The sequence below is a fragment of the Ovis canadensis genome, chromosome 8, assembly GCF_042477335.2.
Source record: "Ovis canadensis isolate MfBH-ARS-UI-01 breed Bighorn chromosome 8, ARS-UI_OviCan_v2, whole genome shotgun sequence".
NCBI lineage: Eukaryota > Metazoa > Chordata > Mammalia > Artiodactyla > Bovidae > Ovis > Ovis canadensis.
Genome location: NC_091252.1, coordinates 52,330,145 through 52,347,727, shown reverse-complemented (window position 1 = coordinate 52,347,727; position 17,583 = coordinate 52,330,145).

Sequence of the window (17,583 nt, the reverse complement as noted above, 5' to 3'; positions counted from 1 at the left end):
AGATGCCCTGGAGGAGGGCATGGAAACCCACTCCAGTATTCTTGCCTGGAGAATCCCATGGATAGAGGAGCCTGGTGGGTCACAGTCCACAGGGTTGCAAAGAGTCGGACATGACCGAGTGACTACACCACCACCAGCAGCACCACTTGTGAAGCCTGTTTTCTGTCCTTTTGCTGCCTGTCTGCCTCTGCCTACCTACCTGCCATTCAGCCTTCCTATCTTAGTCTCAACTCATCTGCCTTTCTTATCTGCTTTGTTTCCAAAAGGATATTAGTGATTTGCTGGAATATTTAACATGTAGCAATATATTCCCCAAAAGAGAGCAAGAATAAAAGTATTGAACCCAGCATTAAATGAAAACTAAATAATGTAAATACACTGCTATACTGGGTCACAAATTTAAGCTTTCAAGTGGCCAGTATGTAAAAGGACATGTAATCATCTACACATCGTGCAGTGTCTATAGTATGAGACAGCAATTAATTTCTCAAGAGAAAACTACAGGTGCTTTGCTATTAGAGGAATTCCTCCTGAGGATTCTCATAAAGAGGATACTATTACTATATGATGTATTTGTCAGCACCATCCCTAAAATGCATGAAGATCAAGTTTCATAAGAATTTTACAAATATCTTTATAGTATGTGATTACAGCATGTGATTATAGTATGTGATTACATGCACCATTTACTGATAGCAGTTATGTCTCCTTCCATCTATATCCATCCCAAGGAGTGGATGGGCCTCAAGCAGTGCTTCATGTAATTTATTTTTGAGTATTCATTGATTAAATATTTCTTGACTTTCTATCAAGAGAGTGTAGTGGTGCTAGCTTTCTTTCATGATAAGTTTTTAACTTATAAGTTAAAACTTATAAGTTAAACACAAGTTTTTAACTTACAAAGCATTATATTTCAAGTGATGCAGTTTACATTTTCTGATTCCTTATGTCTGATCAGCTATATCCATGACAGAACTTTTCTCATAATCAAAATGAGAGGAACTGAGTCAAATATACATTAGTTCCAGAAGGGAAAGTGAAATTATATAGCTCAGAATTTTATATAGAAAAAGATTTCCATTTGCTGCATCAGTAGTATATTAACCATGGCTCATCATTCTTTAACAAAAATAAACCAAAATGTTTACTAAAAACTGATCTGCCTAGTTTCCATATCTTCATAATGAAAGGATTGGTTTAGATGATGGCTAAGATCGCTAATCAGCACTAAAATTATTCTTATGTTAATGTTACCAACAGCATCAAGAAAAGGAAAATGTCTTCATTTCTGTTATAATCAAGAAATAAAATCTGCCATGGGGGGATGAATTCTATAAAATTATACCAACTTTAAAATTAATTTTTGTCTTCTACTCTATATTTTATTACCCTAATCTTTTCCTTTCAATTACCATTGTGAATATTAAATATGTTAATACAAATAAAGTGCCTTAAACAGTCCTGAAACATGGTAATGTTCAACAAATGTTGGCCATTACTGTCATTTTTATACTCAAAATAGGAACAACCCAAATGTCTTTCAGTGGGTCAAAGGAAAAGTGAACTCTGGTATATTCATACAGTACTGCTTGGCAGTAATAAATAACAGTGCACTGATACATACAACCACATGGATGCACCTCAAATGCATTAAGTAGAAGAAGTCAGCCTCCACGGATTATGTGTTTTATGATTCTATTTATATGATATTCTGGAAAAGACAAGTCTACCAACAGATTAAATTAGTGGTCACCAAGGTTTAGGAGTGAGAACTACTCTGTATCCTAACTGGATAGTGATTACCTGAGTCTCTACATCTGCCAAAATTCACAGCTATACATCTCCACCAACATACACAAAAACAGATAAACTATCTAATATATTAAAATTAAAAAAAACCCAAATGTGGTATTACTACACACTGACACAAGAGCTAAAATTGAAACGACTGACAATGCTAAAGTTCTCATAATTCTCTGGTAGTAGTAAAAAATATTTTACCTACTTTAAAAGCCATTTGGCAATTTCTTATTAAGTTAATCACATCTTTACCATATAACCAACAATTCCACTTCCACTAACAGTACAATTTCTCAACCCACCTTCTCATCCTCTCAGTTCACCACACTGTCATTCACGCCACACCACCAGAAACCCGGGGTCATTCTTTGCCTTCTCACACACTCTTGTGCCTTAAGTCCCATCAGACATTAAGTACTCCTTCCTTTTTTTCTATGGATATCTCGTAAGTATTTATGCTATTCTCCATGTGTACTGTTTCTTATCATACCCAGGACATCATCATTTTTCACCTGGCCTATTATATCATCTCAACTAGTGTATAAAGCTGCAGTATCATCTGATTCAAATCAACCTCCAAAGTCAGAGTCTAGGCCATTCTCATGCTTCAAATTATTTAGTGATTCCCAACTTCCTGTCTACACAATAAAGCACAAACTTTTTTGCCGGGAGCCAGCGTGAGGAATTCCACCCGTGACAAGGTCATGCCGCAAGAGCTCTGATGGCAAGGCTAATCAGACCTCAGGTTTTCCCCCTGGAATTTCCTGATCCACCCCCTCAAAAATAAGAATCTTCCGGCTTTTGTGCTCTGCTTTTCCACTTTTCTAATATTCTCTGGAAAAAGTCAATTTAGGGCTTTAGTCTTCTGCATTTGAAAGGGATGTTTCAGTTAAACCCCCTCTGATAGCTCTCTAGCTTGCCTAACAGGTTCCCCAGACCTCTTACAGCTTGTGAATTGCTTACAACCCCCAACTGCGAGAGGCACAAAGCTTAAAAGCATCTTAAAGATACAGAGCCTTTTCTAAAGAGTTAAAAATTATATTGGTAGAGGGTTTTCACTGTTGACTCAATGACTGCTGCCAGACCTCCATATTCTTTATCTTTTAGGCACCTGGAAGGATGTTACTCAATGTAAGCAGGATGTAGAAAAAGATACATAGTAGTTTTGATGTTAGCAACACTAGACTTTCGAGTTAATTGCTTCTCTTTTGCTGTAAATCACTATTCCCTCTACTTGTTATCTTTGCTGTGTAAGAATGTAACTTTATTTAGTGCTTTCTCAGAGTGGCACCAGACCTTGGGAAGATCAACACAAATAAGTCTTCTGGTTGACAAACCCTTATCAGAAAAAAGGCTGTAAAATGTTAATTGGCCCTTTTGGCTGGAAGATGATGTAAATTACCTAAGACTTGTGTATACAATTCGGTATGCAGAGAGAAAAGCCTGGTTTTGATGAGAGTCTGGACTGCTAATGCTGCATAACTTTGTGTTACCCATTGATCTCCATGTTTTATCAAAAGTATAAAAGGCCTTCTGAACAACAGAGGACGGAGCCAGTCGCTGGACTGGTTTACCCCGTGTCTCTCTCCTTCTCCTCTTTACTTTAATTTCAGGCTGATTTTCCATCTGGGGCGCGGAGGCTCACCAAGTCTACTTACCTGCCCTGGCTGTTAAGATCTGCGCGAAAGGGACCCTAAGGCGAGGCACCCTTAGATATTCAAGCGAGCGCCAGTGGCCCATCGTAGATGGTGCAAATTCCTTGTCTGGAATTTTATTGGTCTTCCGCGTAAACCAAGCTATTCAGCCTTCTTTCTCCACTTAATCTTCCTACTACACTATTTCTTCCTAATCTAATCTTATATTAATAAGTAAGTTTTCCTCGCCGACTCCGTCCACTCTTCGAATTCCCTGGATCCACCGGGGCTGGACCCCGGCACTTTTTCACAAGGTATATAAGATGTTCCATGCCTATATAAACAGTTTATCTTCTGGTTCTTTTTTTTTTCCCTCAGAGTTTCTGCTACAATAATATTATCCTTCAGAGGGATAGCCAAACAAAAACTTGTTATGTCATAACCGCATGAAGAATGGGGGCCTTTTTTTTTTAAAGTGATACCTTTTCTATTGTTCCTCATTTACTTTACTCCTACTGGGATTTCAATTCAGTTCAGTTGCTCAGTTGTGTCCGACTCTTCACGACCCCATGAACTGCAGCATACCAGGCTTCCCTGTCCTTCACCAGCGCCCAGAGCTTGCTGAAACTCATGTCCATTGAGTCAGTGATGCCATCCAACCATCTCACGCTCTGTCCCCTCCACCTCCTGCCATTAACCTTTCCCAGTTTCAAGGTCTTTTCCAAGGAGTCAGTTCTTTGCCTCAGGTGGCCAAAGTATTGGAGTTTCAGCTTCAGCATCAGTCCTTCCAATGAATATTCAGGACTGATTTCCTTGAGGATGGACTGGTTGGAATTCCTTGTGGTAGAAGGGACTTTCAAGAGGCTTCACAACACCACAGTTCAAAAGCATCAGTTCTTCAGCACTCAGCTTTCTTTACAGTCCAACTCTCACATCCATACATGACTACTAGAAAAACCATAGCTTTGATGAGAGGGACCTTTGTTGGCAAAGTAATGTCTCCTTTTTAATATGCTGTCTAGATTGGTCATAGCTTTTCTTCCAAGGAGCAAGTGTCTTAATTTTATGGCTGAAGTCACCATCTGCAATGATTTGGGAGCCCAATATAGTAAAGTCTGTCACTGTTTCCATTGTTTCCTCATCTGTTTGCCATAAAGTGATGGGACTAGATACCATGATCTTAGTTTTCTGAATGTTGAGTTTTAGCCAGCTTTTAAACTCTCCTCTTTCACTTTCATAAACAGGCTCTTCAATTCTTCTTCTCTTTCTGCCATAAGGGTGTTGTCATCTGCATATCAGAGGTTATTGATATTTCTCCAGGCAGTCTTGACTCCAGCTCATGCTTCATCCAGCCTAGCATTTTGCATGACATACTCTGCATATAAGTCAAATGAGCAGTGTGAGAATAAACAGCCTTGACATACTTCTTTCCCGATTTTGAACCAGTCTCTTGTTCCATGTCCAGTTCTAACTGTTGCTTCTAACCTGCATACAGATTTCTCAGGAGGCAGGTCACATGGTCTAGTATTCCCATCTCTTGAAGAATATTCCACAGTTTCTTCTGATCCATATAGTCAAAGGTTTGGCATAGTCAGTAAAGCAGAAGTAGATGTTTTTCTGGAACTCTCTTGCTTTCTCGAATATCTAATAGATGTTGGAAATTTGATCTCTAGTTCCTTTGCCTTTTCTAAATCCAGCTTGAATATCTAGAAATTAACAGTTCACGTACTGCTGAAGCCTGGTTTGGAGAATTTTGAGTATTACTTTGCTAGCATGTGAAATGAGTGCAATTGTGTGGAGGATTGAACATTCTTTGGCTTTGCCTTTCTTTGGGATTGGAATGAAAACTGACCTTTTCCAGTCCTGTGGCCATTGCTGAGTTTTCCAAATTTGTTGGCATATTGAATGCAGCACTTTCACAGCATCATCTTTCAGGATTTGAAATAGCTCAACTGGAATTCCATCACCTCCACTAGCTTTGTTTGTAGTGATGCTTCCTAAGGCCCACTTAGGCATTCCAGGATATCTGGCTCTAGGTGGGTAATCACACCATCGTGGTTATCTGAGTCATGAAGATCTTTTTTGTATAGTTCTTCTGTGTATTCTTGCCACCTCTTCTCAATATCTTCTGCTTCTGTTAGGTCCTTACCATTTCTGTCCTTTATTGTGCCCATCGTTGCATGAAATGTTCCCTTAGTATCTCTAATTTCTTGAAAAGATCTCTAGTCTTTCAAATTATTCTATTGTTTTCCTCTATTTCTTTGCATTGATTGCTGAGGAAGGCTTTCTTATCTCTCCTTGCTTTTCTTTGGAACTCTGCATTCAAATGGGTATATTGATCCTTTTCTCCTTTGCCTTTGCCTTAGCTTTTCTTCTGTTCTCAGCTATTTGTAAGGCCTCCTCAGACAACCATTTTGCCTTTTTGCATTTCTTTTTATTATGGATTATCTTGATCACTGCCTCCTGTACAAGGTCACAAACCTCCATTCATAGTTCTTAAGGTGCTCTGTCTATCAGATCTAATCCCTTGAGTCTATTTGTCACTTCCACTGTATAATCGTAAGGGATTTGATTTAGGTCATACCTAAATGGTCTAGTGGTTTTCCCTACTTCCTTCAGTTTAAGTCAGAGTTTGGCAGTAAGGAGTTCATGGTCTGAGCCACAGTCAGCTCTGGGTCTTGCTTTTGCTGACTGTATAGAGCTTTTCCATCTTTGGCTGCAAAGAATATAATCAATCTCATTTTGGTATTGACCATCTGGTGATACCCATGTGTAGAGTCTTCTGTTGTTTTGTTGGAAGAGGATGTGTGCTATGACCACTGCGCTCTTTAGCAAAATTCTGTTAGCCTTTGCCATGCTTCCATTTTGTACTCAAAGGCCAAATTTGCCTGCTACTCCAGGTATCTCTTGAATGGAGATATTGACTCTCTTGACTTCTACTGGAAAGAGGATGAGAATGGAGCAGAAAAGCAAAGGAAGAAAGGAAATAAATATTTCTAACAAATATCTAATGTGTATCAACAACTGTGTTAAGTTCTGTCCATGTTATTCCAGCGACACTGAAAGGTATGACACTAAAAGATGAATTCCTCAAGTCAGTAGGTGCCCAATATGCAACTGAAGAAGGATGAAGAAATAACTCCAGAAGGAATGAAGAGGCTGATTTAAAAAGTGGAAACAATGCCCAGTTGTGGATGTATCTGATGGTGAAAGTAAACTCCGAGGATGTAAAGAACAATATTGCATAGGAACCTGTAATGTTAGGTCCATGAATCAAGGCAAATTGGAAGTGGTCAAAAAGGAGATGGCAAGAGTGAACATTGACATTTTAGGAATCAGTGAACTGAAATGGACTCAGATGACCATTATATCTACTGCTGTGGGCAAAAATCCCTTAGAAGAAATGGAGTAGCCTTCATAGTCAACAAAGGAGTCCAAAATGCAGTTCTTGGGTGCAATCTCAAAAATGACAGACAGATCTCTGTTCATTTTCAAGGGAAACGATTCAGTATCACAGTAATCCTAGTGTATGCCTCAACCACTAATGCTTAAGAACCTAAAGTTGACCAGTTCAAAGAAGACCTATAAGACCTTCTAGAACTAACACCCAGGAAAGAAGTCCTTTTCATTATAGGGGACTGGAATTCAAAAGTAGGAAGTCAAGAAATACCTGTAGTAACAGGCAAGTTTGGCCTTAGAGTACAAAATGAGGCAGGAAAAAAGGCTAACATAGTCTTGCCAAGAGAAACTTGGTCATACCAAACACCCTCTTCCAACAGCACAAGAGACTACTCTACACATGGAAATCACAAGATGGCCAATACAGAAATAAGATTGAATATATTCTTTGCACCTGAAGATGGAGAAGCTCTATACAGTCAGCAAAAACAAGACCAGGAACTGACTGTGGCTCAGATAATAAACTCCTTATTGCCAAATTCAGATGTGAATTGAAGAAAGTAGGAAAAAACCCCACTAGAACACTGAGGTATGACCTAATCAAAGCCCTTACAATTATACACTAGAAGTGACAAATAGATTCAAGGGGTTAGACCTAATGGAATGCCTGAAAACTGTGGACAGAGGTGCGTGACATTGTACAGGAGGCAGTGATCAAAACCATCCCTAAGAACAAGAAATGCAAAAAGGCAAAATGATTGTCTGAAGAAGCCTTATAAATAGCTGAGAAAAGAGAAGCGAAAGGCAAAGGACAAAAGGACAGATATACCCATCTGAATGCAGAGTTCCAAAGCACAGAAAGGAGACATTAAAAAGCCTTCCTCAGTGAACAATGCAAAGAAATAGAGGGAAATAATAGAATGGGACAGACTAGAGATCTCTTCAAGAAAATTAGAGATACCAAGGGAACATTGCATGCAAAGAAAAAGGACAGAAAGAGTATGGACCTAATGGAAGCAGGAGATACTAAGAAGAGGTGGCAAGAGTACACAGAAGAACTGTACAAAAAAAGATCTTCATGACCCAGATAATCACAATGGAGTGATCACTTACCTAGAGCCAGATATGCTGGAATGCGAAGTCAAGTGCGCCTTTGGAAGCATCACTACAAACAAAGCTAGTGGAGGTGATCAAATTACAGATGATCTGTTTCAAATCCTTCATGATGATGCTGCGCTCAATATGCCAACAAATTTGGAAAACTCAGCAGTAGCTACAGAACTGGAAAATGTCAGTTTTCATTCCAATTGCAAATGAAGGGCAATGCCAAAGAATGTTCAGACTACTACACAGTTGCACTTATTTCACATGCTAGCAAAGTAATACTTAAACTTCTCCAAGCCAGGCTTCAACAGTACATGGACTGTGAACTTCCAGATGTCCAACGTGGATTTAGAAAAGGCAGAGGAACCAGAGATCAAATTGCCAACATCTGTTGGATCATTGAAAAAGCAAGAGAATTCCAGAAAAAAACATTTGTTTCATTGACAATGCTAAAGTCTTTGACTGTATGGATCAGAACAAACTGTGGAAAATTCTTCAAGAGATGGGAATACCAGACTACCTTACTTGCCTCCTGAGAAGTCTGTATGCAGGTCACAAAGCAGCCATTAGAAAGGGACATGGATCTTACATTTAGATCGTTAATCCATTTTGAGTTTATTTTTGTGTGCGGTGTTAGAAAGTGATCTAGTTTCATTCTTTTACAAGTGGTTGACCAGTTTTCCCAGCACCACTTGATAAAGAGATTGTCTTTACTCCATTGTATATTCTTGCCTCCTTTGTCAAAGATAAGGTGTCCATATGTGTGTGGATTTATCTCTGGGCTTTCTATTTTGTTCCATTGATCTATATGTCTGTCTTTGTGCCAGTACCATACTGTCTTGATGACTGTGGCTTTGTAGTAGAGCCTGAAGTCAGGCAAGTTGATTCCTCCAGTTCCATTCTTCTTTCTCAAGATTGCTTTGGCTATTCGAGGTTTTTTGTATTTCCATACAAATCTTGATATTATTTGTTCTAGTTCTGTGAAAAATGTGGCTGGTAGCTTGACAGGGATTGCATTGAATTTGTAAATTGCTTTGGGTAGTATACTCATTTTCACTATATTGATTCTTCCGATCCATGAACATGGTATATTTCTCCATCTATTGGTGTCCTCTTTGATTTCTTTCATCAGTGTTTTATAGTTTTCTATATATAGGTCTTTAGTTTCTTTAGGTAGGTATATTCCTAAGTATTTTATTCTTTTCGTTGCAATGGTGAATGGAATTGTTTCCTTAATTTCTTTTTCTACTTTCTCATTATTTGTGTATAGGAATGCAAGGGATTTCTGTGTGTTGATTTTATATCCTGCTCCTAGAGGAGAACATAGGCAAAACACTCTCAGACATAAATCATAGCAGGATCCTCTATGATCCACCTCCCAGAATTCTGGAAATAAAAGCAAAAATAAACAAATGGGATCTAATTAAAATTAAAAGCTTCTGCACAACAAAGGAAAATATAAGCAAGGTGAAAAAACAGCCTTATGAATGGGAGAAAATAATAGCAAATGAAGCAACTGACAAACAACTAATCTCAAAAATATACAAGCAACTTCTGCAGCTCAATTCCAGAAAAATAAACGACCCAATCAAAAAATGGGCCAAAGAACTAAATACACATTTCTCCAAAGAAGACATATGGATGGCTAACAAACACATGAAAAGATGCTCAACATCACTCATTATTAGAGAAATGCAAATCAAAACCACAACGAGGTACCACTTCACACCAGTCAGAATGGCTGTGATCCAAAAATCTGCAAGCAATAAATGCTGGAGAGGGTGTGGAGAAAAGGGAACCCTCCTACACTGTTGGTGGGAATGCAAACTAGTACAGCCACTTTGGAGAACAGTGTGGAGATTCCTTTAAAAATTGCAAATAGAACTACCTTATGACCCAGCAATCCCACTGCTGGGCATACACACCGAGGAAACCAGAATTGAAAGAGACACATGTACCCCAATGTTCATTGCAGCACTGTTTATAATAGCCAGGACATGGAAACAACCTAGATGTCCATCAGCAGATGAATGGATAAGAAAGCTGTGGTACATATACACAATGGAGTATTACTCAGCCGTAAAAAAAGAATTCATTTGAATCAGTTCTGATGAGATGGATGAAACTGGAGCCGATTATACAGAGTGAAGTAAGCCAGAAAGAAAAACACCAATACAGTATACTAACACATATATATGGAATTTAGGAAGATGGCAATGACGACCCTGTATGCAAGACAGGGAAAGAGACACAGATGTGTGTAACGGACCTTTGGACTCAGAGGGAGAGGGAGAGGGTGGGGTGATTTGGGAGAATGACATTCTAACATGTATACTATCATGTAAGAATTGAATCACCAGTCTATGTCTGACGCAGGATGCAGCATGCTTGGGGCTGGTGCATGGGGATGACCCAGAGAGATGTTATGGGGAGGGAGGTGGGAGGGGGTTCATGTTTGGGAACGCATGTAAGAATTAAAGATATTAAAATTTAAAAAATAAAAAAATTTAAAAAAAAAGAAAAAGAAAGGGACATGGAACAACAGACTGGTTCAAAATTGGGAAAGGAGTACACCAAGGCTGTATGTTGTCACCCTTATTTAACTTATATGCACAGTACATCATGCGAAATTCCAGGCTGGATGAAGCACAAGCTGGAAGCAAGATTACTGTGAGAAATATTAATAACCTCTGATATGCAGATGACACCGCCCTTATGACAGAAAGGAAAGAGGAACTAAAGAGCCTTGTGATGAAGGTGAAAGAGGAGAATGAAAAAGCAGGCTTAAAACAACACTGAGAAACTACGATCATGGCCGCCGGTCCTATCACTTCATGGCAGATAGATGGGGAGAAAATGGGAACAGTGACAGACTATTTTCCCGGGCTCCAAAATCACTGTGGACAATGACTGCAGCCATGAAATTAAAAGATGCTTGCTCCTTGGAAGAAAAGCTATGACACATTTGCAGAGCATATTAAAAAGCAGAGAGATTACTTTGCCAACAAAGGTGTGTATAGTCAAAGCTATGGTTTTTCCTGTGAGAGTTTGAGCATAAAAAAGTCTGAGCACCAAAGAATTGATGCTCGAATTGTGGTGTTGGAAAAGACCCTTAGTCCCTTGGACTACAAGGAGATCAAACCAGTCAATCCTAAAAGAAATCAATCCTAATATTCATTGGAATGACTGATGCTGAAGCTCCATACTTTGGCTACCTGCTGTGAAGAGCCGACTCTTTAGAAAAGATCCTGCTGCTGGGAAAGATTAAAGGCAGGAGGAGAAGGGGCTGAAAGGATAAGATGGTTGGATAGCATCACTGACTCAATGGACATGAGTTGGAGGAAACTCCAGGAGATGGTGAAGGACAGGAAAGCCTTGTGTGCTGCTGTCCATGGCGTTGCAAAGAGTTGGACACGACTGAGCGACTGAACAACAACAGCAACAATTCATCCAACATTCTTAGTTGGCTTTCTTTCATAAATTAAGAAAATATATGTACCGAAGTTGCCAATGTCCCACAGTTGAATCGAGACAGAGCTGAACAAACTCTGTCATTCAATTTTAGTGGTATTATTTCCCTACACCCAACCTTTTTCCTACATGCACCAGGCTAGGCACTCAGATTACACTTCTAGTCTAACTTTAACTACTTGGTTTTGAAAGAAGTTTCATACATGTGTATCTCTTACCATAAGCACCTTGAGGGTAGAAAATACCTTTGGTTTCAATTCTTTTAAGAATATATAATACAGAAAACAGAACATAATAAAATAGAAGTTAAAAAAATACAGTCATGGATTCAACACTAAGTTTAATGAAATGCAGCATTCCCTGGAGCTTTTAAAACTGGCCTTAATTAGTGAGTATCTTTTCCACCATTACGGTGCCAGTACTTGACATTGAGTAGGTGTGAATTAGATGTTTGTTGAACTGAAGAAAGATTCATATGAAGCTCTGCATATACAAAACATGGTATCCACATGTTTGTGTTGAACATTTCCTATTGTTTTTCTATTCCTCTTGGGCTTCTTGTAAGAAGACTGTAAATGCATTCCATATTTGATTGTTGTAACCAAATAATATTGGCATATGTAATTTCATTTTATTCATTAAGATATTAAAAATAAAACTGTTGCTCTATTTCATATGTTATTATTTTTAATGAGCCTTTTATACAAAGTAAATTTTAGGGACGTTCTATAAAGCAAACAGAAGCAATATGCAAAAACTCTACTCCTTCCATAAAAGTAAGGCTATTGTATTGATTTAACATATTAGTGGGAGAAATTCTAGAAGTGTCCTAGTTAAACAGACTTTTAATCCGTCATTTACTTTAACAGTATAATGCTTGAGAGAGTCATAGTTTCTGGGTTATTTGCATAATCCCTGTGCTCCTTCCACCAAACATTTTGCTAAATTTAACACAGCTATTAAAACAGCATGGACCACAAATTTTTTTTAAGTAAATATTAACATGCATATCAATCAGTATTAAGATTTAGAAGACCATGAGTTGACTATTAACCTCATTTCTCCATTAGTCATAATTTCTCCTAGATCACTAAATCTTAGGGACAGTAAAATTAATTCTTACTATTTATGACAAAGCCCCACAAATATCTTTTGGTATATTTAGTAGCTAGCTACAGTATGAGGATTGGGTTGGATAAGCAGTTACAGTAGAAAACTACATTCTGGAGAAGCCCTACAAATCTTGAAGAGATTGTTTAGAGTCAGAGTACACACATTCTTAGATATATTTCATACTTTTTTCCATTTCCTCAAACCTCCACTACTTTCTCCTCCGTCCAAACAATGTGTGATCTTGCTTCTTGCTTACCTAAGAAAGTAGAAGCTATTGAAGATGATTCCAATGAGCCATGCCCTTATAGAATCATCTTCCCTTGTATATGGGTAAGATCTATAATTTACCTCTAAAGAAGAAGGCAACATTAATGAGTTATCATTCCTATGATTATTAAATGGCCAAGGTGAAGAGCTTTTGAGGATGATAATTTGAGATTGCTAATAGTTGACTTTAAGTTAATCGAAAAGTCGATAATCCTTGGTGGACCTACCTAATCACTTAAAACCTTTAAAAGAAAGTCCAGAGGTTAAAGACAGAAGACAGAGATATTCTCTTGCTGGCCTAAAGAAGCAAACCACCATGAGTCTAGAGCTTCAAGGAAATGAAATTCCCCAAAGACTACAGGAGCTGGAAAGAGGGCTCTGAACTTTACATGAGTCTTCAGCACCAGTTGACACCTCAATTACAGCAGGTGAGACCCTGAGCAGAGAAGCAAGTTAAGCTATGCCAGGTATCCTAACTCGTGGAAACCGAGATAATAAAAATATGTTGTCTTAAACTGCTGAATTTGTGATAATTTGTTACACAGCAATAGAAAACTAATACCTGATCAAAGGAAAATAGGCCCAGTCTTCCAACACCACAGTCTTACTTGTATCATCTGTGCTCAGAAGCTCTGTCAACCCTTCTTTTAACTATGAGTATCTTCTAAAATCTATGTCCTCTTGTTTGCTCAAAGGCATTCCTCTGGCAATTGTCCCCTTTCACTTCTACATCATTGAGTCTACCCTCTCCTAGTGAATCATTCCCATCACCAAACAGTATGTTTCTTCCAACTTTCAAAAGCATGCTCCCTCTGTATTATTCTTTCCAAATATATAACCCCAGTCTAGTCATGAGAAACCATAACATACTCACTGTTAGGGAGGGGCATTCTGAAAAATAATCAGAACTCCACAAAACTGTCAAGGTCATGAAACAAAGGAAGACTGAGAAACTGTCATAGACTAGGGAAGACTAAGACCACATAGATATGAAATGAAAATGGTATCTAGGATGGATCCTGGAACAGTAAAAGACATTCAGGAAACAACTGCGGAAATCTGAATAAAGTCAGAAGCTACTTTAGTTCTTGGCTTTGATACATATACCATGGTGATTCCTCACCTTCTTGACATCTTTGCTCAAATATTATCTTCCCAATGAAGCCTCTTTTGACTACTTTACTTTGCTTTAGATTATGCCCCACTATTTCCATTTAACATACACAGAGTGCTTACTTTTAGATGATGAGGAATGAAATTAATGTGATATGTCCATGTCCAAGGAGTTCACAAACTTAAAAGGAAAGAATCATTTCTTCACAAGTTATCAGTTGTTTCTGATTGCCTAGTGTCCCTGAACCCCACTGATAAAAATTCTGTCTTTTATATTTGAAGAACCACTCTGTATGTTCCTCATAGGATTATTAATCTCTATATTTTGGAGTTGGACATATGATATCAACTGACAAGTGAGTTTCCTCCCTTTGCTAAGTGATAGCTTCAGGGCTAGGCATGTGAACCAAGCTCAGCTGAGCTCTAGTAATACAGGCGGGGAACATTTCATAGATATATTTTGTCTGACATGGAAAGTTTCTGTCTGAGCAAAAAGGTAACACATGGAAGAAAACAGAAGAAACAGGTAAAGAAATAAAGCCTTGATAATGTGTTTTGAACCCTCAAGTTCTACCCTGAACCATGCTTGCCTTTTGGCTCCACTCCGTTAGCCAGTAAATCTTTATCAAGTCAATTTTAGTTAGGTTTATTTCATGGAACAGAAAGAGTCCTGATTAATATAACTGCATATAGTCACATAAGTCTCAAAGTAGAGGTTGATATGAAGAAGGCATGGGCTTCCCAGGTGGCACTAGTGGTAAAGAACCCACCTGCCTGTGCAGGAGACATATGAGGCCCGGGTTTGATCCCTGATTTGGGAAGATCCCCTGGAGGAGGACATGGCAACCCATTCAGTACTCTTCCCTGTAGAATCCTATGGACAGAGGAGCCTGACTGGCTACAGTCCATAGGGTAGCAAAGAGTCAGACAGGACTAAAGTGACTTAGCACACATGTATGCATGAAGAAGGCATTAGGAAGAGAAAGTTCAATCCCTTCTGAAGGGTTACAGAGACATTCACAGAGGAGTCACTGAAGTCTTAAAGTCTAAGGGCCCAACATATAGGCAACAGAGTTCTCACTATGTGCCAAGCACTATTTTAAGAACATTACATACATTATGAAACAGATTCTAGTATTTTCACCAGTTTTGAGGTCGAAAGCAATACCTTGCCCAAGTTTACATCAGCTGAATTCCACAGTATGCTTTTTTTTTTTTCATTTCAGGAAAACAAGTTTAATGATATGTAGGTCTTGAAATTTTTGCCATGTGTTCTGAGAATTCAAACTCATACACAGTTTATTAATTGTGGATTGGATTTCCTTATGTGTGTGTGCTAAGTCGCTTCAGTTGTTTCTGACTCTTTGTGACCGCATGGACTGTAGCCCTCCAGGCACCTTCGTCCATGAGATTCTCCAGGCAGGAACACTGGAAGTACGTTACCATTTCCTTCTCCAGGGGATCTTCCTGACCCAGAGATTGAAGATTGAATCCCTGTCTCTTATGTCTCCTGGCTTGGCAGGCGGGTTTTTTACTAGCGCCACCTGAGAAGCCCAGGTTTCCTTATAAAGGGGTACAATTTGGGGCCTGAAATCATCGAACTTTGGTTTAATTAACATAAACAATATACTAGAGACCAATGGGTAAAACAGAAATGTGGCTTGAGAAAAATAACTATAAGGTTGTATAAGACTATAAGTCTACTATCTATGGGCTGCTAATGCCTGAGTGAAACTATTATTGCTGAGTACATACAATAACCTCAGATATGCAGATGACACCAATCTCAATGGCAGAAAGTAGAGAGGAACTAAAACGCCTCTTTTTGAAGGTGAAAGAGGAGAGTGAAAAAGCTGGCTTAAAACTCAACATTCAAAAAACTAAGATCTTGGCATCTCATCCCATCACTTCATGGCATATAGATGGAGAAACAATGGAAACAGTGACAGACTCTATTTTCTTGAGCTCCAAAATCACTGTGGGTGGTGACTGCAGCCATGAAATTAAAAGACTCTTACTCCTTAGAAGAAAAGCTATGACAAACCTAGACAGCATATTCAAAAGCAGAGACATTACCCTGCTGACAGAGGTCCCTGTAGTGAAAGCTAGGTTTTTCCAGTAGTCATGTATGGATATGAGAGTTGGGTCATAAAGAAGGCTGAGCACCAAAGAACTGATGCTTGAACTATAGTTTTGGAGAAGACTCTTGAGACTCCCTTGGATTGCAAGGAGATTAAACTAGTCAATCCTAAAGGAAATCAATCCTGAATATTCATTGGAAGAACTGATGCTGAAGCTGAAGCTCCAATTCTCTGGCCACCTGATGCGAAGAGCTGATTCATTGGAAAAGACTCTGATGCTGGGAAATATAGAAGGCAGGAGAAGGAGATGACCGAAGATGAGACGGTTGAATGGCATCACCGACTCAAAGGACAGGAGCTTGAGCATGCTCCGGGAGATGGTGAAAGACAGGCAAGCCTAACGTGCTGCAATCTATGGGGTCACAAAGAGTCAGACATGACTGAGCAACTGCACAACAAAATATACAATTTTGTACAGTTTCTTATGAGAATCAAGGATTTCCCCTACTGTGGCTGAACCATGGAATCAGATAGTACTCCTGACAACTGCGTGGATGGGTTTGCAGGCGTTCTCTCCATGAATGCAATTTAGTCAAGCAAAGGAAAATAAACTGAGACACGGTAGTGTGATATTTCCAAATGCCTTATGTCTGAGTAGTAGTAGGGTGTTTTACAACAATTTTAATTTCTATGGAGAAAAGTAAGTATTTCTGAGGATGTCTTATGGTCTTATAAGAGCTGACAGTTTTGAGAGAGCTTCAGATTTATTTGCTCACAGAATCTAGTAAAATCTAATACCGATTGATATAGTTTTTTTTTCTATGTGCTACAGCTTCTTAAACTTCTCTCCTAAATAGCCCTTATAAAATATTCATTTTATTTAAATAATATCTGCTTTTCTGCAGACATGATTATAATGCCATGTAGACTGATTTCAGTCATCTCTTTATCATTAATGAAACTCCCAAAACTTTTCTCTAATTAAGATGTCTCTCAGTAATTGACAGTGTTATTTCGTTTCTTAGCACTATGGCATCATATATTATTACAATAGCTGAGAAAATACCTATTTTCTTTAATGATACCCTGCAACACTTCAGTCTTTTTGAATTTTTAACTTTTGTAGGCATAAATCCAAGAATTCATAAGCTGAAATAACTCTTCTTTATTGTGCACAGATTTCCAAGAACTCCAGAAAATGTGTTTTTATTCACCATTTAGTAGCATCATGCCTTCTTAATGATAATTACTGTGCTCTAGGAAATAAAATATTTTCTACTCTGAATATGAGAAACGTATTTTACCTAACTAGCTTCAAGTGAGCTAACAATTCATTAGTGACACTAACACTTTAAAAAAATAATCAGCACTTTGGAAATAAACTTAAATGTATTTTCAAACTTTAAAAATTTTATCTTTTATATTTTACTTTCTTTCTCTTTGTCTCTTCCTTGCTTTATGCTTTTGCCCCTTCTTTCCCTTCCTCTCTTCCTAGTTTCCCTCTTTTCCTTTCTTTAAAAAAAAAAAGCTTAGTGTTGCAAATGACATTTCTACAGATCAGATTTTTTTATAGGCAGAACTATCAGGATCCAGAGTGGATG